This window comes from Varanus komodoensis, unplaced genomic scaffold (genome assembly GCF_004798865.1).
Source record: "Varanus komodoensis strain SLA01 unplaced genomic scaffold, ASM479886v1 scaffold22, whole genome shotgun sequence".
NCBI lineage: Eukaryota > Metazoa > Chordata > Lepidosauria > Squamata > Varanidae > Varanus > Varanus komodoensis.
Window position 1 is genome coordinate 20,004,388 of NW_025335606.1, and position 6,944 is coordinate 20,011,331.

The 6,944-nt window shown below is 45.4% G+C and overlaps 1 pseudogene; it reads right to left on the minus strand.

Annotated features, from left to right (window-relative positions):
- Positions 1-1,750: 1,750 nt before the first annotated feature.
- LOC123023934 overlaps positions 1,751-6,944 on the minus strand; it is a 28,096-nt pseudogene continuing 22,902 nt past the window's right edge.

A 6,944-nucleotide genomic window follows, 5' to 3' on the forward strand; every position in this document is an offset into this window, starting at 1 on the left:
AGGGACACATCCCACCCCCCCTCTCCCGCCCAGGTCTCCGTGATGCAAGCCAGGTCGGTCCCCTTATCCATAATTAGGTCGTGGATGAGGGATATTTTATTATGTACTGACCTGGCATTAAGTAACAGCACTGTCAGGCCCATGGGGTGGTTGATAAGCATACCCGGAACCTTCCGGCTGGGGGAATAACCAGGAGGAGGAACAGGTGTCAACCATTTGTCCCTCCTTCTATACCGACACTTTAAACTCCTAACGCCATAATGACTATTGCCCATAACCACCGCAGTGGCGGTGCCCACGCACTCCCCAGACAACCATGGGGAGGCTTTCAAGAAACACTGTTGACTTGTGGATGCTGGGGAAGTTCACTGTACTATGTGCTGAACCTCAATAACTACCCCATCACTCCTCCAGTAGAGCCTAAACATTTCACTGGCTTAAACAGCCTCCTGTGCTGACTCTGCCATTGCAAATGCTCCCTGCCTCATGTTCTTACCAGTCATGGATGGGGATGGCAGCAAAATCGACCAGGGAGTCAAATGTGTTTGGAACTGTATGATTACTAGCAGTGGATTCTGCAGTGGACCAGCTTTTGCTGAGTCACACCTATTCTGCAGTCTTCCCCCCCCATCCCCCCTTTGAGGAGCAATCTGTGCTCTCTGCATTAGTACAATTGTGCAAATGCACCTTAGCATTCATGCCAATTGATGCTATTCTGAACCACTGTAAATTGAATGAAATGCTGGTTAAAAATAAAGATCCCATTCTGTCAATGAGTAGAGCAAGGAATAAAAGACACCTGACAAATTGCAAAATACAGATAAAACCAAGATGGACAAAATCTGTACATTCCTATTTACAGGTGGGTAATCACATGTTTGCAAATGTAAACTGTATCCCTGAAAGGTGGTTATAGGATCTGACCACAGGCAACACCAGTGAAAGCCTTCTACATGCTCTGCCAAGAATGTGGAATCAGTCAGTCTCAATCTCAGTCTCTCTCTCTCTCACACACACACTCCTGCCTGCTCCCAGAAGGGCTGATACCAGCCCCTCTTATCAGTTCCTGTTCAGATTCAGAAAAGTCACAAGGACTTTTGTATTTCTGTATGACAATGATCAAGCCACTTTCACCTCATCTTTTGAAAAGGAGATAGACTGAATGGATCTGACTCTTTCATAATCACTCATTCTACCTGGAGAAAGGAAAAAGAGAACACCTCACTTGGATCAGATGGGTGCAATCATGACCATTTATTTCTTCATTGTAAAAGGGAACAGGCTTTTTTTTAAATAAGAAAGTTTCAATAACCAAACAGCCATGCAGTTGATATTTCCACCAGCAGGACACTCCAAAACCCCATTAGGCTTATCAGTGCTAACATTAAAAAGTCCAGACTAAGTTCTCTGTGCAAATCATGGAGTGAGGCTAGATATAGATACAGATATGAAAGGGAGGGAACAAAACTAGTTTAAAAGACTAAGCTGAAGGTAGATCAAAAGGACAACCCTGTGGAGTTAGTAAGGAAGTCCATGTCTCCTGGAACACCTCATCATCCCACAGTCCTTTCAGGTGGAGACAATCCCAGCTGGTTAAGTTGCTGGAGGGACAAAGCTGCAGAGGCAGAAGCCAGTCTCTTGTGAAAGGTACTTTCCCAGAATTCTCTCACACAACAACAATTCTAGAAATCCTCAGTGTGAGAATGATGCCTTACAAGGGTGGGGAATTGCAGGACCCTCCAGAGCAGCTTCACTGGCTTCTGCAACCACCACCACGGCCAAACATCTCTTGAGATGTGTAGGTCATGTAGAGGAAGCCATCTTCATCCTTGTTGTGGTGGTAGACCTCCAAGATAGTCCAGCTTGGGCAGGGCACGTTCTTATCATTCACCAGCAGGTAGAAGGCCTGGGTGGCCATGAGGGAGAGACAGGCTCTGGAGAAGGGAAGGAAGAAATGACAAGGTGAGGTCAACTGCAGAGAAGTGGGCTAGTTGCAGCCTATTACCTCAGCGGCAGGCAAGGCTTTACTATGAAAGCCATGTTAGATCAGACCAAGTTCTAGTCTGGCTTTCCTTTCATACATGACCAACCAACTGCCCACAGGAAAGCCACAAAAGGACATAAATGGAACAGAACCCCCTGGCCCATGTTCCCCAGTAACTGGTGAACACAGGCATCTTGCCTCTGATACTGGGGGCAGCATACAGACACCAGGACTAGTAGCCCCCCATATTCTCATTCACCATTAGTTCATCCAGTCCCCTTTTATACCCACCCAAAATGGTGATCTTGCTGACTATGTACGATCCATTGTTTCCCATCTAAACTGGGATGCTGAAAGGAAGAGTACTTGGCATTATCAGGAGAGGAGTTTTGTTTTGAAAGGGCTGTGATCCACTCACTTCTGATACAGAAGACAAATGGCAAGGCATGGGGTGTGCTCTGAGGCAGCCTGTTCCTTAATGCTAACTGTGTATCTTTTGCACTGAGCTCTGCTTGGTAACCCTTGGAGAACAAGTGGAAAATAAAGATCCGACAAGCCAGAAGTCAGCTCACCCCTGTGCTGGACTGTGGCCACGAAGGGCTTACTGGCTTGGATTTGTTCATGTTGGCTTTTGGTAGGCTAAGTATCCCAAAGTCCTTGGCATGGCAGCTGGGCTTTTTGCAAATGCCAAGCTTTTTGCAAATGAAGGACCTTCGGCATTGGCACTTCACCCCATAGATGGCCTCTGCTTCTCCTCCAAGGTAGTGTCCTCCCATGGAGTCAGCTCACTCTCGTATCCTGTTGCAACTCCAGTGATACACATACCTGTGTGAACCAACCCTGTTACTTCCACACACTTGGTAATGGGGGCAGGTGGGAGAAAGAGGGTAGAGAACAGGACCTGCTGAATTTAATATTTAATATCATCCTAGATCTTGGCTAAAGGTGTCTGATCTAACATCATGTAATGTTGTCTCTATGACGGGCTTTTTTTTCTTTTCCAAATGAGAACATCAGTTCTTTTTAAAAGCTGCAGGTTTCTAATCCTCATGAGTAGGGAAATATTGCAAAGCAGATGGACACCTTCTGTTGAAGAGAGCTGTCCGTGCAGGGAGAAAGGCTGTGTGGGGTTGCATTCAGAGTCAATCCTGGGCTGTCTTGTGGCCACTCAATCCTAGTTCTTGAGGCCAAGCCAACTCTCTTTCTGCAGAAACTGGATTTTACAAGGACCATCCTTCAAGTGCTCACAAGCAAAACACAGGTTCAGAATATCTTATCTATTGCCAAGCTGAAGAAATTGTCCATCATGCCAGGTTATCAGAGCAACACAGAACTATTTCCCTACCACGCTGATGTCTATAGATACTAAAATCCTTCCTACTGCAGAGTATGGATGTGAGAACTCTCAGTGTTGTGTTCTTTCACTTCCTCCTACGAGTATTTCTAATCTTTCATCCAGGTCCTACAGAACATTGGGTTGTTTTGAGAAATTTGCATGGAAGTGTGCCAGTGTGCTGAGGGTGATGGATAGGGACTTGGGAGACCAGGGCTCTAGTCCTCAGTCTCTAACTTTCACCTTAACCTGCCTCATAGGGTTGTTGCGAGGATAAAATGCTGAGCAGGAGGACGACACTGTAAGCTACCTTGGGTTCCTTGCAACAGGGAAAGCAATGAGATGAAATCATATTTACTATTGTTCACTTAAGCCATACATTGCTCACCATGTCAAACAATATCTGTAAAAATTTCACTGAAAGGTTGTATCATAATACAGACAAAAACATCAGTTAGAGCATAGGATGTTTAACTAAAGCTACAGGCACAATAATTAATACACAAGCTAACTGGGCAGGTGAATCATTTAGGTGAAAGCTCAGTGAACGGATGCCTGCAGGAACTGTGGGAAAAATGCAAGCCATTCATTTCTCCAAATGCATGCATTTCTGCATATGATTTTGGCTAACATATATGATTCTCTCCTGGAGTTTTTCCTAATATAATACATTTCCGAATGCAAGTTTTGCCAGTGTATGCAGCTGTGTGAACACATTTCCTTAATATGCACATTTTTATGTGAGTGGAGAATTCCATCACAAAAATTTAGAGAAACACACATTTCCAAGGATGACAAGAGTTTTGCTTCTCAGGTGTGAAATTAGGTATGTTTGCATTAAAATGCAAACCCAGCACATGTGTCCCCAATCCCTACCTCAGTAAGAAGATAAACTGAGACATGGATAGATCCTGTGAAACCAATAACTTGATGCATTCCAATTCGGGGAGTGCTTTCTCCTACTGGTAACATTCCACCACTACCTGGAACAGTAGGAAGGCACAGGATGGAAATCCACCACAGTGGCCTGCCCTAATCTGGGCTCTCCAGATGTTTTGAGCTTTAACTCTCATCATCCCCAACTAACATAGTCAATGAGCAGGGATTCTGGGAATGGTGGTTCACGACAACTGCAAAAAAAAAAAAAAGCCAGGTTGGCATGAGGCAGTACTAGCTAAACAGACTTGTCTGTGTAACTAGCCAAGAAGAAAGGGACCCTGCCTAGGAACTAGACAGACATTGCTCCAAGTTCTTCAGGGGAACAGTGAGAGGCTAAGCCAGTGTGGTACAGAGTGTTGGCATGAGACTCGGGAAATCTGGGGTCTAGTCCCCACTTGACCATGAAGTTCATTGGATGACTTTGGGCCAGTCACAGACTCTCAGACTAACCTACCTCAAAGGCATGTTGTGAAAGTAAACGGAGAGGAGGAGAAAGAAGATCATGTATACCACCTTGGGCTCCTTTGAAAAAAGATGGGCTATGAATGTAACAAATCAAATAAGCCACAGAGTATACTTTCAGTAGATGGGTTCATGCAAAAACCACAGAGCCTCAAGCTAGGAGACATCTCACTACTCCCAGAGTGATCTGGAGAGGGTGGCTCAGTAGTTGAGACTTAAACCTGGGTGCAGAGTAGGGAAGACCACATGAGTCTGAAAAATCCACTCCTACCTAGGAGAACCTCATTTCAGGAGCAGCTCAGGGAGTCTGGCCACGGCCTAGTAGTAATGCATATGGCTTGAACCAAGCTTTGCATGGGTGCAAGTTAGGCAAACTCTCTGCCCAGGATAGGGGTAGCAAACCAGTAGCCCTCTAGATGTTGCCCAGTTCCCATTAGCCCCAGCAAGAATGGCTGTTGGCCAGGCATGATAGAAGTTATAATCCAGCAACAGCTGGAGGGCCACAGGCTAGCCACTCTTAGTGCAAGACTTGGAAGAACTGCTGCTGGTTGGACTTAACAAAGGGGGAGCCAGCATGCCCCAATATGCAGCATTGCCTTAGCTCTTGGAAAGCATCCTGCATGATGGGCCAGTAGCATTATGACCCCTGTACTGCAGGCTGGAGCTTTCCAGGGCCACATGCAGTAAGGTGGCTAGGCAAAGAAGGGAACTAGCTCTCACAGCTGTGCAGAAGGGAGAAATTCAGCAGGTGCAATTCCCATGACAAGATGCAACTGCTGAAATGCCCTCTTCTTCTATGCAACCCCTAAAAGCACTAGAGCCAATCTTCCTCTGCATCCAGCTATCCTAGATGATAGCCTCGTCCTGTACATATTCCCTCAGGAGCAAGTCTTACTTCTCAAGGGAGAGATTCTCAAAAGTGCCATGGACTGAAACATAGTGGGCTGAGGCAGAGATGAAATAGGTAACAGGCGTGTTTTGCTCACAAGTACAGTCTTTGCTGCTTCACCAGCAGTTGGGAAACTTGTGGCTTTCTAGGCATTTTGGCCTACAACTCCCATCAGCTCTAGTCAGCATAGTCAATGTTAATGAGTGAGCAAACTGCTGGCCAAAATATCTGAAGGTTCACAAGTTGCCCACCCCTACATGACACCTTGACTTTATAGGGGCTCTTGCTCAGCTTTCATTAAATGCAAGAACTGGTAAGTCTCCCTGTCAAGACAGAAAACAATAGATTAGTTGAAAACTCATCCAGTGTTAGCCTGACTCCTCTTATGCAATGGGTTACTGTTTGGTCAGGACAATTCTTCTTATGCATTGTATACTGTCTGTTCTTGTGTTTTATGGGGTTATATCTATCATGCGAAGAGTCTAGAGAGCTCTAGTCATAAGTATGCTGCAAACAGACTAAGAGCTGTCTTCCTGATGAGTCCTACATGTTAGATGGCAACATCAACCAGTTGTTCTTGCCATCACTAACTGAACCCAGGAGGTCCTAGCTGGAGATAAGGACTGCTTTACCAGAATCTTGTTTGGATACTTTTCCTGAATTTCAGTCACTTCACGCTTCCAAGTGCCTAGAAATAGAGGAGTGACAGGCATCAGTCATCAGAAAGAATGGAGGATGTTTCAGCCCACAAGAGACCATCGCCCTCAAACCCTGCTTTTTACCCACTAGAGAGCTTAACAGAATCTGTTCTGCACTTACTAAGTTGCATAATGCAATTTAATACAATGCAACAAACAGCACAGGAATTGACCAAACTGCCAGGAAGATGTAGAATGAGGTCTCTGGAATGTCTGGGAGAAAAGATAGATCTTGCAGGTGTCAAGCAGACCACCTTGGTGACTTCTCAGGAAAAGGTCCTCTCTCTTGTAGCCTCCTGTTTAGTTTCCTTAGGTGGGGCACCTTAAAGAGGCTAAGGTTGTGAACAAGTACATGTGGAAAGAGACCATGAGGAGCTAGCATGGAAAGGGTCACAGTGAAAAGGAAACACAATCCATCAGGAGAAGCTTGGATTGCCTCTGTTTCCCTAGGACTCCTGCACCCTTAACAGAGTCTCAGGCAGAAATTCAACTGGAGTAGTCCTTCTAGCAGGGAAGGTCAACAGTTTGAAAGTGTAGGGAGGATAAATGAAAGCAGAAAGCAATGACTGTGAAAGGACAGGAAGTTACAAAAGCAATAGACAAAAATTGGAGGAAGAACTAAAAAAAGCCAAAGATGCA